The sequence below is a fragment of the Aethalodelphis obliquidens genome, unplaced genomic scaffold (assembly GCF_003676395.1).
Source record: "Aethalodelphis obliquidens isolate GAN/ISIS:26980383/991018 unplaced genomic scaffold, ASM367639v1 scaffold10, whole genome shotgun sequence".
Lineage (NCBI taxonomy): Eukaryota > Metazoa > Chordata > Mammalia > Artiodactyla > Delphinidae > Aethalodelphis > Aethalodelphis obliquidens.
The window spans coordinates 35,082,962-35,101,225 of record NW_020837954.1 but is presented as its reverse complement, the minus strand read 5'-3'; the positions used below and the strand labels follow the sequence as shown (position 1 = coordinate 35,101,225).

The following is an 18,264-nucleotide window of genomic DNA, read 5'->3' as shown; positions in this document are numbered from 1 at the left end:
CTGTAAGCTCCATGGAGGAGGGACCAGGTGGGTTTTGTTCACCATTGTGCCTAGCATAGTGCACTCAATAAATATTTGTTCAAAATGTATACATATAGATGTGTGTGTATAGAGATACACACACATGCACACACACACACACACACGCACACACACACACACACACACACGGGGGGGGAAGGAGGAGAGGAGAATGAGAAGGGGGTTGGGGAGGGAGACAGAACCAACTGTTGTATAATACAAGTGGCACAAAGGAAGTATGAACCGAGCTCTGTGAGAGAAACACAAGAAGGAACAATTCATTCCTTCTAGTGGGAGGGGAGAGGGACATTTCCACAGTAGAAACAGAAATTGAGCTGGGTCTTAAAACATGAGTCAGCATCTTCCAGACAGGGAAGGGGTGTGAGAAGGTCGCTGTGGGCAGGTGGTCAAGGCTATTACATGGAGCAGACGCAGAGGTGTGAGGTGCAGGTGGGCTCAGGAACCCCACGTGGTGTAGGAAGGATGGAGAGGGGGCTCGCATGGGAACACGGGGGCCATCAAAATGCCAGGGCTAGAAGGCAAAGTTAGGTCCAAACCGTGAAGTATCCTGAATGCCACACTAAGGAATTCTGATATTTAGATATTAGGCGAAAGTGACCCACTGAAGCTCTCTAATTAAGATTTCCAGCTGATGAGAAGAGATGAGCTGGAGACAGCTGAAGCAGTCCAGGGAAGAGACGACCTGAACAAGGACAGTGACAGATGGAAAGAAAACTAGGGGGTCAGTCAGCAGCGCTTTGGTGAAAACACAGTTAGTATTAAGGCTCGATGACCATTTAGAGGGAGATGAGAAGCAGCAGCAAAATTGATGACCCCTGGGTTTCTGTCTTAGATTCAGTGGGTCAGTGGGGACGTGAATAACCAGGGAAAAGCAAAACAGGGTAAGAAGAGGGTTTGTTTAGGTGTACCCCAGATACAGATATTATGGTGAGCACAGGACAAAAGGTCACTTACCGTCCCTCGCCCAACCCCTAGGAGCAGCATCCACTTAAGGGAAGTGCGTTTCCAGCAGCAGAACTGTCTGGTAAAAGGCCTCAGTGGAGGCAGGAACATGGGTTGGATGCTAATAAAACTGTCTGCACGTGAAAGGCAGTGCCCCCCGAACACCCCCTCCCCAACACAGGCTTCTGGCGCCACCTCTGCCATCGCCATGCATATCCGGGCATCATTAAAGACGGAGGTCTGGCACCATGGCAAACTGGGAAGAGTCCTACACACCGACGCCATTGCCAGCCTCTAAGCTCAGCCTCGGGAGAGGTCCAGAGAAGCAGCTTTGCCTGTGCGGCGACACCTTTATGCTTTTGGTCTTTGAAGGAATGACGTGCTCAGAGGCAGCCACGCGGACTTATCAGTAAGGAAAGGCTGCCCAGCCAGAAGGCGACGCTAGGTGCCTACCCTTCCCTGGAGGTTTGCAGTCGCCTGCCAGGTGGGAGGCTGCCACGGCCGCGGCCTCCCGGGGCTGTGCTGTTAGGAGTGCTGGCGGCCCCTCACTGGGCACCTTCATGTCCCCAGTGGGCTGTGTCGAGGCACTCATAGCTCTGTTCTCCCATCCCTGCTCTGACAATAAAGGTCTGTTGGGCTGCTTGGCCCAATGGGAAAGGCTGGTCTCTGTCCAGCCCAGAATCACGCTGTGGCTCAGAGGAAGCAGGTGATGACAGAACTGGCGAGACTGGTTTCCACACTGGGCGCTGTGAGTTGATCCAGCTGGACCATGCAGGTCTTACAGACAGTGGTCACTGGAAGACACCCAGGAATGAAAACCAAGTCCTGTTTTCCAGGAATCCCCGATAAGCGAGGTGAGAGCAGCAGAGCTTTCTCAGACCAGCCCCGCTCTGTGCCTGCGCTCCAGGCGTCTCCCGGGCGTCAGGCAAAGATGTGCTGGGGACTTGTGCAGCCACCGCAGGAAAGCGAGGCTCCTCCGCCTCTAACCCAAACCCGGCCTCCGGCCTCCAATCAGGCTCCCGCCCCTTTCCCTGAGCAGAATCCCACTTCCCTCACAAGCAATGCTTTCAGTGGGCTGTGGTCTGTGGAAACCATACCCTCCTCCACTGACCCCTAGACACACACACCCAGCGTGAGCAAGATTTGTTTAGCCAGCGTGAAGGCGGAATCCCAAAAGCACAGGTTGGGGGTGAGGATGGCACTGGTCACGGCCACTGCCAAGAGCACGGTCTCACGCAGTTGTTCTTCCAGAAGTGGTTTCAGACCCGAGGCCCTATTAGCGCCCGGCTGTCTGGCTCCTCTGGGGACTGATGCAAACATTATAATCTCTAACCTCGGCCAGCCACCTCTAGTCTGTGGCTTCAGGAGAGACCAAGGCCGTGGGGGACCCGAGCCTGGGGACTGGCTTTATCAGCACCATGTTCCAGCCCAGCGGTCCAGGCTCATGTGGTCCTGCTCCCAGAGCGCTCTGACTCTCTCACATTGCCAAACAGGGTGACTGCATTTCTGAACTCTCCTGAAGGGCTGATAAGGGCTGATATAATGCCTGATAAGGGCTCGGAAAGGATCTCCTTGGGTAGCAGAAACAAGTGCTAACAGAAACTCACAACGGTCTAAAGAGCTGGCCTGAGATGCTCAGGAGAGCTTGTCACTAACCACCCAGGTAAAGGGGTTTGATTGTTTACTGCTCAGCAGCTGTCACAGGTAGCAGGAATTGTTCGGGGAGAGAAAAGTGCTTTGTCATCAGTTTTCTAAGCTGCCCGTCACAATGCCCTCTGCACACGGCAGTCTTGGAACACAGCCCCGACACTCAGGACGCAGAACCGAGCAGCGCTGGGGATGAGCCTCAGCCTGGTCATAGGATGCCCCAGGACACAGAGGCAGGTTATATACCTCAGTCCTGAGTTTGCAGTCTCATTTTAGGCATTCTCAGAACTGGACCAGCCCTGAGGGAAATGCCATTGCTCGTTTCACACCAGATGCTACCTAATAGGACAAAACTCTCAAATTGGGATCCTAAGGGGGTTCGATTAAGAGCATAACATAATCCCAGGCTATCAGTTCTGCCCTCAGCCCAGATATCTTCAACCTCCACTGTGGGGTCTGTTCTAATGTCCCCAGCTAGTCAACGCAGCTCGGAGCCCTACGACAGCACACCTTTCACTGTACTCCAGAAGACTCTGTCTATGCACCTGTCTCCCCCCGTGGCTGGGGCTGAGCCTTATTCCTCCTTAGTCTCAGCTCGGGGCTGGCAGAAGATGCTGACCAAAGACATAAGCAGAAGAATGTCAGATGGATAACAGTGAGTCGTGCTGGTCAGTTCAGAGCCTGTTTTATTTTTAGGGGAAGGAAGGAAGTTCCATAAACTTCACTGGGACTTTTGTTCCAAAGTAATTAAACCCATAAAAATCCATGCGCTTTACCCCTTAGAGAGAGATTCCAGGGGAAAAGAAGAGCCCTGAAATATAAGTTCAAATTCTTTGCTTTAGTGAAGCTGGAGGAAAGAAACTGCTTTAGGAGGGGCAATTATAAAGCAGAGAGGACCCAAGCATAATCCTTTCCCCTGGTTTACACGCAGACGGAAGAGGGTTTTCAAACAGACGCAAAGGTTACAGAACCATTTATGGCCACGGTCAGCTTCCGCTCTAAGGGTAAATAGATATCTTCACTTCAACAACAACAACAAAAAAAGCAAAAAAGTCACTCTCTGACTCCCGAATTGAATATGAAATATGCAGAGGTCCGTTTTTGGCTTTGGAGCTCCTCAGCCTCCTCTGCCCACATGTAACTCGGCAGCCAAAGTTAACAAGGCTACACAAGGAAGACTACAAGTTCATACAGGGCAGAGGCTCAGATCCTAAACTGCTGAATACACAGTTATGGGCTCATCATGCATTAGCTTATTGAGCGCTTGTATTTAATAGCTATACCTTTGTTATGCAAGCACAGAAGGGTAGAAAGAGTTATTTTACCCTCCCTGATGGTCTGAAAGGTACATTGTTCTTGCTGGGTAATCAGGGTTACTTAAAATGCCCACAGTGGTTTCAGAGAGGATTCTCAAGTGGTTGAAGACAAAGGAAATTCAGAAATTGTATTTATTTTTGTTTCCACCATGAGCTATTCTGAGAGTCATAAAACATAATGACAAGAGACTTACTGCTTAGATCACTAGAATCAGTTACTCTTCCAAAAGAAATAAAGGACAGTGAGTTGAGAGCTGGCTCCCTGAACAAGAATGCATCTAAGAGGCTATTCAGTAGCTATTTTTAATGTATTTACAAAAATTTTTATCTTGGAAAACTTCAAACTTATACAAAAGTGTAGTGAATAACACAACGACTCCCGCAGTGATCTCACAGCAAAAGCCGCTATCGACGCCCAATCCTGTTTCAGCTGTGCATTTTCTCCCTTGTTGACCCACCTGTTCCAGATCTGGAAGCAAATCCAAAACATGAAGTCATCTCATTTATCCATACTTTAATATCTAAATCTAAATGACAACAACTTTTTAATGAAGTACAACTTTGCTATTAGTTTTCCTAAAATATACAGTCAATATACTATTGTAAGTAAATTGCTTTTTGTCTGTTTGCTCATTTGGGGGTATGTGTGTGTCCAGAGAACCTGAAAAAACCTTCTGGGGATGATGATGATAATAATAATAACAACAATCAGTGTCATTAGCAGCTAACATACACTGAAGTTCACTAAATGCTAAGTGCTTTATCCATATTCTTATTTTACCTTCAAAACAACCCTATGAAGTAGGCTCTACACCAACATCATTTAGTGAGCCAGGGATAAAGTCAGGATTTGAACTCAGTTCTGCTCACCTCCCTCCGAGGCCTGGGCTCCAAACCCACTACAACAGGCACACTCCCTTCCATGCAGTACTATTGTGTCACTGGCTAACCCTCCTAGTAGACTGCTTCCTGAGAGGACTACATCAATTGAGAAACAAGAACCATCTGAAAATCAACAAATATCCTGACCCTGAATTACGCCCAAAGGCCATTTTTGTGCACATTATTAAATGCATGATCAAAATTCTGGAAAAATAATTTTTTTGCTTTGGTTCTTAGCTTGTGCATGGAGGAGCTGACTGGATTTCACACAATCCTTGAAGGTACAGGAGTAAGGGAATGCATAGCAAATCCCTCTCTAGTTGTCAAATATTGAGAAGGTAACTTGCTGCCCTCTTCTAAGGAAGAGAGGCTGGCATGTGGGCAAGAGTTAAGAGGTGGCATTTGCCAAGAGAGTGAATTTGGATTATGATCTTAGTTTCAAAACAAAACCATTTAGGGCTGGCTTGGGTTTTGAATATGTGGGTTTATATAAACTTGACATTTTTTCAAAGCAAGACGGACTGTATTAAATTGGTAAAAGAATTTTGAAAAGTCACTGAAATAACAAAAGCCTAAAATTTGGTTTTATCACAAGTTAGATATAGTAATGCCATTCATGTCACCTCAGAGAAGACATTCAGACATTCATCCACCCAACAAACCTTTGGGTGCCATCTGTGAGCCAGGCAATATGCAAGGGACTCAGAATACTGAAGGGGGCAGGAAATGGCAGGAGCCTGATATACCAGGGTCCAGGGAAGATTTCAGTCTCCAGCCCAAGAGTTAAAAGAAACCACTGAAAGGTCTTCCACAGGAGAAGGATAGCATTAATCTGATTTCACAACAAGCCTCCAGCCACAGGAAGGATAATAGGTCAGAGGGGATGAGAACAAACATGAAGAGACCAGCTGGGAAGCTAATGGAGTATTCAGAAAAGAACTGATGGTGGCCTGGATCAGGGTGGGGCAGTAAGGTAAAAAGAACTGGACTGATGGAGAACTACTAGGGGAAAAAAAGCAACGGGATTTAGTAATGCAAGGATGGAGAAGGTAAAAGGAAAGAAGGTGTGAGCATGTTCTGGCTCAAAGAATTTATTTTGGACATACTGAGGTATTTTTTAGACATCTGAGTGGAGATGTTTAATGGGCAGCTGAATATACATGGCTAGAACTCAGATGAAAGGCCAGGCAAAGGATAGAAATTTGCAAGCCATTAGCTGGGTGTGGATGAGTTCACCTGGGGAGGGAGAATGGAATAAAAAGGAGAGGGCTTGGTACTAAGCTTTGGGAAGTGTATCCTGAGGATAACACCCCTGGTCTTTTTCACACTGAGACCACAAACACTAGAGAGAAATGATAGTCAGAGTGGGTAGCATAGCTGAGTGCCGGGAAGCAGGGATCCAACTCTTTTGCTTCCAGTGGATCATATGTTGTCCTGTTAAGATTTAAAAGGATTAGAAAACATTACCCTTTTACGTTCAAAACCATCTTATGGATTCTTTCTAGGTTAAACTGTCAACCTCTGCTACATGAAGTGATGATTTGGAGAGTGTAAACGTAAGTCTTATTTTACAAAGATGTTTGTTGCTGTATTGTGCATAACAGCAAATTTTGGAAGCAAGCTAATTTATTTATTAATAGGGGAACAGCTAAATCAATTATGGTATATCCATGACAGAATTTTATGAAAGCTATTAAAATCGTATGAAGGGCAAAAAATGCAGGGAAATATTTATGACAGAATTTTTGTCTTTTGAAAGTTATTTCTTTGGGGATTATACAAGTACTATTTTCATTACCTAAAATTTGGTCATTCCTGAAAAAATTATGGCGAAAATGACAGGTTCCTAGTCGTCCAATCTTTTCTTCTTAATGCTACACTACCATAAATCAGGAATTAACTTGCTTTTCTCACTTAATGAACTTTTGGACACATTTCTATATCCTGTAGATCTGCCTCATTCTTTGTAATGGTTACAAAAAATTCCATTATAAAGATGTTTCATAATTTAACTAGTCCCCTCTCTATGAACATTTAGATTGTTTCTAATTGTTTGCATCTTCAAACAATGGAGTAACGAACATTATTTGCACTCTTGTAGGAGGGTTAAATTTTTAGAAGTGGAAATGCTGTGTCAAAGGGTATGAATATTTAAAATTTAAATAGATGTTGAGCAACGGCCCTCCAAAAAGCTGGTACCAATTTATACTCCCACCAATAGTGTACGAGAGCATCCGTTTAGCTTCCTTATTCAGGTTAGATGTAATCATCCTTGTATCCTTGCCAATTTGCTAGGGGAAAATGATCTCATTGCTTTAACTTCATTTCCTGATAATTGAGATTAATCTTTAAAATATATATATGGTTAATGGCCATTTGTATTTCTTCTGTCTGTTGCCTATTCACAAGTTTTACCTATTTTAAAATTTGAGTTATTTTTTAGATTCTTTTTTAGAGGCTCCTTATACATTATGGATAGAAGTAATTTGTTATACGGGTTGCAAATATTATTGTTCAGCTCGTTTTTGTTTTGTTTATGGTAACTTTCATATTTTTATATAGTCAAATCTATCAATCTTTTTATAGCTGCTGGGTTTCACAACTTATTTACAGACTGATACGATTCTAAATAAAAAATCAGAACACGAAATTGTATTTTCAATATTCTCTTATGTTACAATTGTTGGAGTGGGGGACAGAGGGAAGAAAGAAAGACAGGAGGGAAAAGGGAGAGGTGGGAAAAGCTAAAAGAAAACGCTTACAAGTTTATTTCTAGGTTATATGTTTATGAATGATTTTTCCTTTTTTGTATTTTCTAAATTTTATAGGAATTACGTATTACTTTGATAGCCAGCAAACAGTCATAAAATATGTATTTACATCTTTTGGCTTTAATCCTTTTCTTTGGTCTCTCTACTGTTTAAGGTTGTAATTCCCAAGGAAGATGTGGAGGGAAAGTGATCTACTGGTAGGAATGGAAAGGATTTATTCTGGAACCCAGGCCGTACGGGAACGTTGAAAAAAATCACCTTACTCGCTTAGGGAATGTGAACATTTGCGGACTCAGAATTCTGACCTGTTGTCATAAGCTCATTTTTTTAGCCACTGAAATTACCAATGCTTGTGGATAGCACTGGTATTTTCAATAGCCCTGCGACACGTCCCTGTAGTCTTAACCAACTTAAGTACGAAAATGAGGCCCTGCTAAAAGAAGCAACGTTCCCAATTATTAAATGAGGTCCCCATGCCATTTGTCCTCATGAAGTGACAATCTATCTGGTGTTTGTGAGGCTGATCTATTGCAACATCAGCTTAAGAACAAATACACGAAGCATGAACATTCATCATTATGAAGGTAAATGCGAAATAACTTAACTTTCCGGTAAATGAAAGTCGGTAAAACAATTTCCAACCCAGGAAGTGTTAGAGGCTCCTTTGTGGCTCTTTTCCCCCTACCTTTTCATATTTCTTCCCAACAGCTATTTGAGATGGGAAATGATCACAAAAATGACTACGTGGCGAGTTTGGCTATTATACTCCCTTTAAAACGGGGCCAGGGACTCACGAACTAACCCCCACAGGCCAGGTGCTGGGCTCTAACCAGTGCTGGTGTTTGGTGCACTTGATATGCAGGCCGCCTGTTTCCACCTTCACTCCTGTGTACACACAGGACCAACTTAACTTGAGCAAAGGGACTGAGAGACTGCCCCTTGCCTTGTCTTATGGTAGGAAAAATAAGTGCAAAGAAAACATTCGTTGACTCTCTGGACAAATGCAAGAGGCAATGAGTTTGGTTAATGTCCACACTGCAGGTCACACACCTCCTTAGGACCATCCAATGAATGAGCCATCAAACCGGCAGTTGAGCCTTCGATATATATCTTTTCCTTCCACACCCCCCCACTCCCAGGAGGGTTGAAATTCCCTGGCTGAAGCGCACAAATTTATTTAGTACTCCTTACAGTACTCTTATTTTATAGTTGCCAAGAAAACCTCTCTCAGCGACACTTCTTGCCAAAACGCTTCCTACGTGGTACCTGACAGCATTCGCTGAGAGAGCCGGAGGCAGGGCGGAGGGCTTCAGACAAAGACACCAGGGAGATGACAGCCCCTTGGTGGTCAGGGAACTCCTGGCCATTGGGCCTAGCTCCGACCACACAGAAAAGATGCCGGGCCCAACGGCATACCTGGACTTGATGGTCCAGGGGGCACAAAGTGATCAACAAGCTGAATCCTGCTTTAACTCCGCAGGCCCCCCGACTGCAGAGAGCCGAGTGCAGCTGCTCCATGGAAAACTACCTGCCAGGGCAGCGTGGCTTCCCAACCACAGAAATCCAACAAGGAAATGGAGGTTCTCAGCTAGCAAGACCGCAAATAGCATCAGTGAGTCACAGGGATACTGAGAGCCTGCAAGCTGGGGTCACGGTAGGCGGGGAGGAGACCCTCCCTGGCTGGCTGTCTGCAGGGCACGTGCATGAAGATGAAGGATGGAAAGATTTCCAATAAGGAGGAATCAGAGCATGGCTCCCTCCTAAGCAGAAAGATTTTAATGACAATCAGGGCAGCTGTGGAGGAGGGGGGGCGATGGGCAGGGGCAGACGGATCCTACCAGGTTTCTGTCGGACACACGGTGCCAATACCAACAAACGGGTTCACAGAGTGAAACTGTTAACGTTACCGGGCACACAGCACTAGGGAAATGCTAGCCATGGTTTCTGGAGACGATGGAGACAGTGTAAGGGACAATGAGACATCTTGACTTGTCTAGCTGCGGCTGGTTCCCTCTAAGGAAACCCAAGGCTCTGCTGACTAATGAGACTAGATCCTGTCACTGGGGCTGGTTCCTTGAAGCCAGTCCACTGCGAAGAAACAGTAATGTCCCTCCTCTGCCAGGGTTACAGCTTGGGGCAAACAAGCAGCAGAAGCTGGTGCAGCCATTTGCTGAAGGAACATGCAGCCTTGCAGACCACGTGAAGGGGGACGTGGGTACTGCTGGGAGGGGGTGAGGAGGAATGTTTTATGACAGGAAGGAGTAGAGTTTATAGCCCCAACCCCCCCAAAAGCAGGCTGCTTTTGGCAAATGGCTAAACACAAATCTTTGCCAGCATTAGTAATACCTTATGCAATAGCAATCTCAGAGGGGAGGGGCTGGAAGAGCAGGGGAGGGGTGGGGAGGGAGGGAGCCCTCAGACGACCTGAACAGGAACTTTTGGCCACAATCAACAGGTCTCATCTGGTTACCTGCTCTCCCTATCCGAGCAGAAACCTGAGCCATCTAAACGGAAGACTGAAAAAACCCAAGGACATCGATTCAGAACCACTCCCAGGCCCTCAGAATTGAATGGGAAGCTCACATCTTAGTCCTGGATTACAGTCAGTACTGCTTTGTTTTCTAATTATGTTTTGCATAAAAAGTCTTGCTTTTCCCAATCAGATTACAAACTCCAAGGGTAGGCCTGGAATATTCCACAGCTCATTCCCAGACTACTGATCACAGGCTGGACTCAGGACAGCAACACACATCTGAGTTCCTTTCCAAGAAGGAACTTTACTGATTTCCTCCTAACGCTGCGCATGTCAGAGAAAATGTGCAAAGCATCACATTTTCCCCTAAGATATCTCCCTTTGGGAGAAGTCATTGCTACTTCCTGAACACCTACCTAGTCTGTTCCCGGTACTTGGTCTTGTAACCAAAGAGCCCAGGTTTTTCAAAACAGACATTTAAGTTGTTCACTTTGAAATATGTGAGTACTTGTCTGTGGAGACACTGTCCAAAGACTCGCCAATTTTATGTAGTAGTATTCTTCTTAATAAAGGTAATCTGTTAAATGCGTAAGAGTCATCATAACTTCCTAAGATCTTAAAAGTCAACAGAATTCACAAATCAGGGGGAAAAGTATTTTTAGCTTATGCACCTTATTTTTACTTTAGAAAGTATCACCAAACTTGTAAGCAGAAGTAGAAGATGAACATACTTTTTGAGAGGAGACTAACATTCTTCTTGCCTAAATGCTGGACTAATCTTGATCCAGTAAATAAAGTCTATTTCAGTTTGGTCACTTTCCCCAGCTCCTCAGTTTCTCTGTTAAAACACTGTTAAGGTCACAAGGTGATCGACCTTAGTCTAAACAGTTACTAACCCTGGATTTCATTCCATAAATAATCCATGCCACAACATTATACATATTCCCATATGTATATTACAGAGGCAATTAAAGATCTTTTGCAAATATAAGGTTTCATGCAGCAATAATAGTGGGGCATATTTTACATTTCCTAGGGAACCATAGTCCATGCTGATGATCTGGTAACAAATCCAGAGTGATCAATTCTGAAGACAGAGCAAATCTGAACTTGTGGCCAAGAATGACGGATGGGCAAATACTCGATTATGCCCTTATGGAGCAATACAGCCCCCATTTGCCTCTTTCAATCTGCTTCCTTCCCCCTCCCCCGGGCAACCTTAAGGAGGTTATTCGACTGACTTTTGTCTGCCTGTTCCTAGGAAGTGGTGTAGTGTGAGGTTAAGGGACTCTGGAACCAGGCATCCTGGGTTTGAGTCTTGGCTCAATTCTTTACTAGCTGTGTGATCTTGGGCCATTTACTTAATCACTCTGCGTATATTTCCTTATCATGAAACACAGATAACGAGAGTTCCTGCCTCATGGGGAATTATGAGTGTTTCAAATATGAATTGCTTAAAACAGTGCCCACAATGCACTGAAGTGCCATGGAAGCATTAGCTATTATTTCCTCGTCAACAACAACAACAAAGAAACACATAACAGATAACAGCATGGCCGGTTACTTAAGATTTTTATGAGAATCAAAACCAATAGAGAGGATACACGGACTTTATAAATTCTAAGTAACTACGGTAAGCTTTTGAGTTTGAGGCAGGGAGGTCTATTAGGTTATTAAGTGACACATCTGGCTTATAAACGGCTCTGCGGGGAAGAGAGCAAGAAGCCAAAGCAGCGTGCCACACAGTGCCCCAGCCTGACGCCAACAACGAGCAAAACGTCTCAAGAACTGGTGCAACCCCATCATCCAACACCTTCGTCTCCTCTGCACGTCTTTGCTGAGACCACTTTCTGAAGCACTAAGATGTAGGAACAAAGATCTCTGTTCAGCATCAGCAGCCCTGCCCAGCACAACGAGAAAAGGTGGGCTTAAGCTGAACTGCCAGGCAGTTCACTACAGGTGATCCATTCTTTCAATCAGACTAAGCTGGAGGAGGAGAGGGAAGTCACTAAATCCTGTTGTTGGCTATCAATACCATCGCTGTGGCCGGGGACATTTAATTCCATTCTGAAGAACCGACATGGGATCCACATCTCACAATGCAATCAGATAAAACTCCACTGGTACACCCAGTCCTCGTTTTCTACTCCCCTCTCCCAGCCTAATTATCTAGGACATAAACCCAGTTATGCAGATGGGTCTCGTACATTCAACGATGTGATAAAACCCAGGTCCTGCAAGGCCACTTTTGGGAGATGTTGTTTCTAATTGTTCACTGTTTAAACAATGTGGTGATAAATGAAGGTATCTTTTCAGTGTGTCTAAATCGATTAATATTTTTTATCACGTGTTTTCACAGAGGAGCAGTCAACTCCGGGCACCATTTAAGAATTTCTATCAAGGCCACTGCACTGGTGTTCACCTTCCTTTACCGCAGGAAGCCAACAACGGTCACAGGTATTCAAAGGAAGGGGCAGGCAGAGAGCACAAGTTCCAAAATCCTGCCTCGGGCTGCTATTTTATGATTCTCATTTTCCCAACTAAAATGTGATCTCCAAGGCGGTGCCTCCTTGTTTCCATTTTTCTATCTTTGTATTTTTGAGTTCCCTTTGGTGCCTAACACCGTGCTTTGCACCTACTGAGCCCCTAATAAATGGCTGATATTCTTTTTTTTTAATAAACCTATCTATCTGTTTATTTATTTATTTTTGGCTGCGTTGGGTCTTCATTGCTGCGCAAGGGGTTTCTCTAGTTGCGGCGAGCGGGGGCTACACTTCGTTGCGGTGCCCGGTCTTCTCAGTGCGGTGGCTTCTCTTGTTGCGGAGCACGGGCTCTAGGCGCGCGGGCTTCAGCAGTTGTGGCACGCGGGCTCAGTAGTTGTGGCTCACGGGCTTGGTTGCTCTGAGGCTTGTGGGATCTTCCCAGACCAGGGATCCAACCCGTGTCCCCTGCATTGGCAGGCGGATTCTTAACCACTGCACCACCAGGGAAGTCCCAATGGCTGACATTCTGAAGAGCATGCTCCCTCTGCCATCTGGTGTTGGTTTGGTCCTGAGACCCCAAAGAAGCTGGATTAAGGGAGGACGTGGGGGACTCTTAGGAAACTGGTTGATTCTGGTTTGTGCTGGAACCCTGGCACCCATCTGGGACCTCTGGAGCAGACATGAAGCTGCCATTGCCTACTGGGGTCCTGTCTTAGAGGTGACCTAGGACCAGTACAGTACCCCAGGAACCTTTGTGGCTCTGAACACACTTTCAAGTCCACCCCGCTCCAGACATGAATCCTTCCTGTCCCATCTAGAACCAAACCAATTCCATCCAAGAGAGAAAGGTAAACTGGCCCTGCTTGGTGACTGCCTGTTCATGTTGGGCTGATAGGTGAGAGCAACCTGTGTTCCTGTAAAAGGAGGATATTAAAAATTCTGTTGACTTCCTAAACAGGATGTATGTGAATTCAACTGACTACTACAGGACACAGTGAACCTGGGAGTGGATTCTGTCATTAAGACGGTGGCCATGAGCGGAGAGCACAGGCAGTCAGGCCGGCTGGCTGAGTGCTGCTGGGCAGCGGGCAGGCTGGCATCTTGGTGCACCAGGACCTTCTGAGGGACACACATCCTATCCTCTCCTCAGAGGCAGCACAGGGGGTCAGGTGGTCAAGCTGGAATGCAGGTACTATCTGGTGCACTGTCTAGTCAAGGGACAAGGCCACTCGTTCCAAGCAAGAAAGCAAGGTTTCTTGCCTCAGCTCTGCCACCTCTCTGGGCCTCAGTTTCCTCATCTGTAAAAGAATGGGATGGGACTCAGTGACATCCCCTCTCTACTGCTCACATCCAGTCAACCATTAAGAACCGACAATTACGCCACCTGATTATAGTTAGAATCGGATGCCTTCTCTGCACCACACTGCCATGGTCTCTATTCAGCCCATCTCTTCCCAGGTGGATCACTGCACTGCCTAACTGGTCTCGCTTCCCCTTTTCTCCTCCATTCTCCATGCTCTACCAGTTACTTTTCAGAACTACAGTTTTGATCTTGTCCCTTGAACGTCTGAAACTTTAAGAGGCTCCTGTCTGGTTGTAGCATCCGTAATGCTCCACCACTGGGCCTCTGCCGGCCCTGCCTACACTACTTCCTCCCTACACTGTCCTCGCCTGCTTTACATTCCCAGATGAGCACCGTGCTCTCTGGTGGACAAAGGTTCTCTGCGCCTAGAGCAGCGCTACTCAAAGTGTGGTCCGCGGACTGGTACTCACCTGCAAACTGCTACTGGCCCACAAGGACGTAGAAAATGAATGAAGTAGCAATGAGGTAAATAGAAAACTTGAGAATCAGCATGTAGAAACTTTTATAACTCTTCAACAGTAATTTTATGTCTGTTGAATCTAATAAAAATGTGGGTTTCTATTTATGTCTTTTTAAAAGTTCATTTTTCTAGTAATTTACTTTTATTACATTTTATACAAGTATTGGTCCTAAATGGATTGGAAAGGAAGAAAAATCCACTGGTTTACCACTGCAGATAGTTTGAGGAGCTCTGGCTAGCATCTTTCTTCCTTCTTCTCTACTGGGCTTGTCTGACCACTTCAGTCTCACTGAAGCCTCTGTGCCTCAGAAACTTCCTGCGTCCCTTCCTTGGACAAGCATGATGTCTCTCCTCTGTGCTCCAGGGGAATTCGCTGCATACTTCTAATTACAGCATTGATTGCACTGACTGTAATTGTTGTTTTCCCTGCAGGTCTCTCCCATGCTTAATTCAGCCCTCTAACCTCAGAGCAAGGTGCCTGGGCTGAGTGGGCAACTAAGTGCTGATTAAACTGAACAAGACCTAGTTTTTTACCCTAAACTCTGGTGACATGCCCTTTACCCATACACCCCTTGAGTATAAAATTCTTCTGGCCAGTGTATCTCCCTCAAATACCTAGTTGGTGTTCTGTACATAACGGGTGCTTAGGAAATGAGGAAGAAATAATGGGAGCGCTTTCTGCATTTGGTGGTGACTTCTTCGTGCCACGCAGCCAGTTGTACTCAATACTCTGGCTCTCAATCTCGTCCTAGAGTTAACACAAGAAAGCTGGGCTTGTAGGTTACAACAGCGCATGACTAATGTGTATGCCTGGTGATTAAGCATCCTCACAACAGTGTAGTATTATAACCGGCCAAGACAAACTACCCCTGTACATTTTGCATAAAATTAAAAGGTTAGTCCGGGAAGAAAAGGAATAATAAGATTCCTGAAGTCCTTCATCATGTTGAAAAGCTCCTCTGATGTTTTTTGTAAAAGGCATCTCATGGAAAACTCCAAAACCAGAAGGGACAGAATATTACAGAAGAATCGACTTAAAATCTCAGAAAGTCCTTTAAGCCAAAACTAAAGAACACAATTCCCATCACATGGGACCACTTTCTTTCTGAAAGTTGATAAATCCAAAATCGTCACTGGGAGCCGGTGGTTCTCTGTATTTTCCAGAGAAGGCAGTCTGAGAACACATTTCCTGAACCTCAGCCTCTTGGGTTCTACTCCTAGATTTTCCCTTCGAAGCCATGGAAAAATTCTCTCCCCTCCTCTCTGCTTCAGAGACCTTTCTTTTAAAATGGTTATGTAATCGCCCGCGTTTTCAGGATGTAGTGTATGAAATTATCCCAAGACTTCATGAGGGCTTCTGAAGCCAGGGCCCCTAGGTTCACTTATGGTTAAGAACCAAACAAGCAAGCCCCAGAGACAGAACAAGTGATTTTTTTTTTCCCCTGTTGGAGAAGGGAGTCTTCCTCATTCAAATTAAAAATAAAGGATCAGCTGATGAAAGAAAAATCACCAACATTTAAGATCTGAAAAAAGTGATTATTTTGAAACAGAACATTCTGACTGACTGATGTAGGTAATGTACAAGCCATGGAGTTCCACCCACTCTGATGAACCCCAGTTTCACTCTGAGTGTTACGGCCATTCTGAACAATGTGTTATCTGCCTATAGGGCCTGGGTCCCGTTGACACAGATGTGAACTCGGAATGTTTGGTCTGGGTTACGTGACACATTCCTGGCCAGGAAGGTGGTGCTCTCTCTCCTCCTGTAACTTTCCATCAATGCAAACGAGGTCACAGAGGCCGGGAGGCAGCAGCGACAGGTCTACATGGGAGAGACTCATCGGCTGAGGCGGGGTTCGTGCTTTCTCTTCTGCAAAAAGCGTTCACACCATCCTGCTGGCACACGTCGGGGAGGCCACAGATGAGTCGAGACACCCTCCAAGCCATTGCTCTGGGGATGCCTTTTCTTCCTTGCATGGCTCAGGAGGCAAGACGCTTCCTCTGCCCTTCCAGGCCCTCAGAGGTCAGGACTCAGGGCCATCAGAGAGGTTCTGCCTGTTCTGGGCTGGGAGTGGCCCCAGCAACTCCTGACTTCTGGCTGGAGCCGAATGTGACAGGGTGAGTGGCCTGAGGGCGTGTCCTTTCCTAGGGACAGCGAACATGGCCCGCCCTCTTGGAGCCACCGGGGGACGCTCTGGAGTGGGCATTCCAGAGACATCTATTCACTCTGCATGTTGCTCACCTGCCCAGTATTGGCTCTCAGGGAGCAGAGCGACAGAATTGATCATTCTAGGTCCTAACCGGATGGAGACTGTTAACTCTCCCATTGGCTGGGGTGGGGAGAAACCCGTGGGATAGGTGAAAAGGGGAAACTCAGGGATACTATTTGCAGGGGCTCCACCTGAATCCTTAAACCGAAGTAAGATGGGAGTTCACCGAGTGGGACTACGTCGTCAGGTAAATTCCAAAGCAGCTAATAAACACAGTCTTCCTCACGTCTCTAACCACTCCTAAGTGTCTCCTTTCTGGGCCCCTCCTCCACCCTCCCTTGAAGGGTAGGCGGCTCCCTGAGGTTCTGTTCTTGGCCCTTGCCTGGGTTTATTTCCAGCACAGCTGCTAGACCATATGGCACCTTTGTGCAAATTAGAGAAAGGCACCCTTTTCTCAAGACGTGTTACCACCATTGCCTAGGAAATTCATAGTCATCACACACATTATCACAGACTCTGACGGAGGGGCATTCCCTGGAGTTGCTCAGCACACGGTCTGGCCAGTTGCGCAGTGGAAGCCCATGGATTCAAATATCACCCTGGACAGATGGCTCCCAAGTTGAAACCTCTACCCTGACACCTCTCTCTGGAGATCCAGAGATGCCTGAGAAGTTAGCCATTAACTGATTTGGGGGCAAAGCTACCAGGGATGTGTCAACCCTTCAAACCCAAAAGGATGAAACTGGACATTACCCACTGCTGTCTTCACTCAGTTGAAAGTTATAAAGCAGAAACTAACACACCATTGCAGAGCAATTATACTCCAATAAAGATGTTAAAAAAAAAAAAAGCTTTAGAGTTCTCTGCGGGAAATCTCGGAGTCATCTTGAATGCCTACTCCTTGGTCTCCATATGCAATTCACCAGGGTCCTCTCAGCTTTCCCCCCACTCCATCTCCCATCCCTCTTCTCTCTCCATCACTGGCACTGGCTTGCTTCAAGCCATGACTAGGTCTTGCCTGACTTACTCCAAGGACTCCTACCTGAACTCCTGGCTTCTGGACTCGCTCCTCTGCACTCTATTTCACACAGCACACTTATTTCCTATTAGTCTCTTTTCTCCAAAGCTTCTGATGGTTTCAACTGACAGGCCAATAAAACCCAAACCTCCTAGCCCACATCCAAAACCTTCCACGTTCTCACCCCAACTTACCTCAACTGCCACCCGCCCCCTGCTCTGGTCCCTCAATCACATTGAGTCCTCATGATTCCCCAGCACAGGACACTTCCTGCCCCCAGGCCTCTGCCCCTACTGTTCCAATTACCTGGAAAGTATTTCCGTATTTTGCTGCTAACTAAAAACCTATGGCTCAAGTGCCATCTCTTCTCCAAAGCCTCTGCATCAGAATTAATAGCTTCCTTTTCTGTGTTCTCATCGCATTCTGTTTTCGTTTCACTTTGACCATTTATGGTACCATGCCTTAAGCTAACTTATGTATGTGTTTGGAGCCCCCAGTAGACTAAAGCCTTGAGGGCAAGGACCCCGTTTTATGTATCTTCTGGTTTTCAGAGCCAAACCCAGTACCAAGCAGATGTGTAGGACATACTGAATGAGTAACTGAATGAGTAACTGAATGGTGGAGACGGCTGCTTCATGGTCAAACAAAGGCCACGGA

General features: G+C 46.1%; 1 protein-coding gene across 3 annotated transcripts in view; it reads right to left on the bottom strand.

Annotated features, from left to right (window-relative positions):
* Positions 1-18,264, bottom strand: part of PRKCH (protein kinase C eta) — a 223,423-nt gene that overhangs the window by 22,887 nt on the left and 182,272 nt on the right. The window lies entirely within an intron of this gene.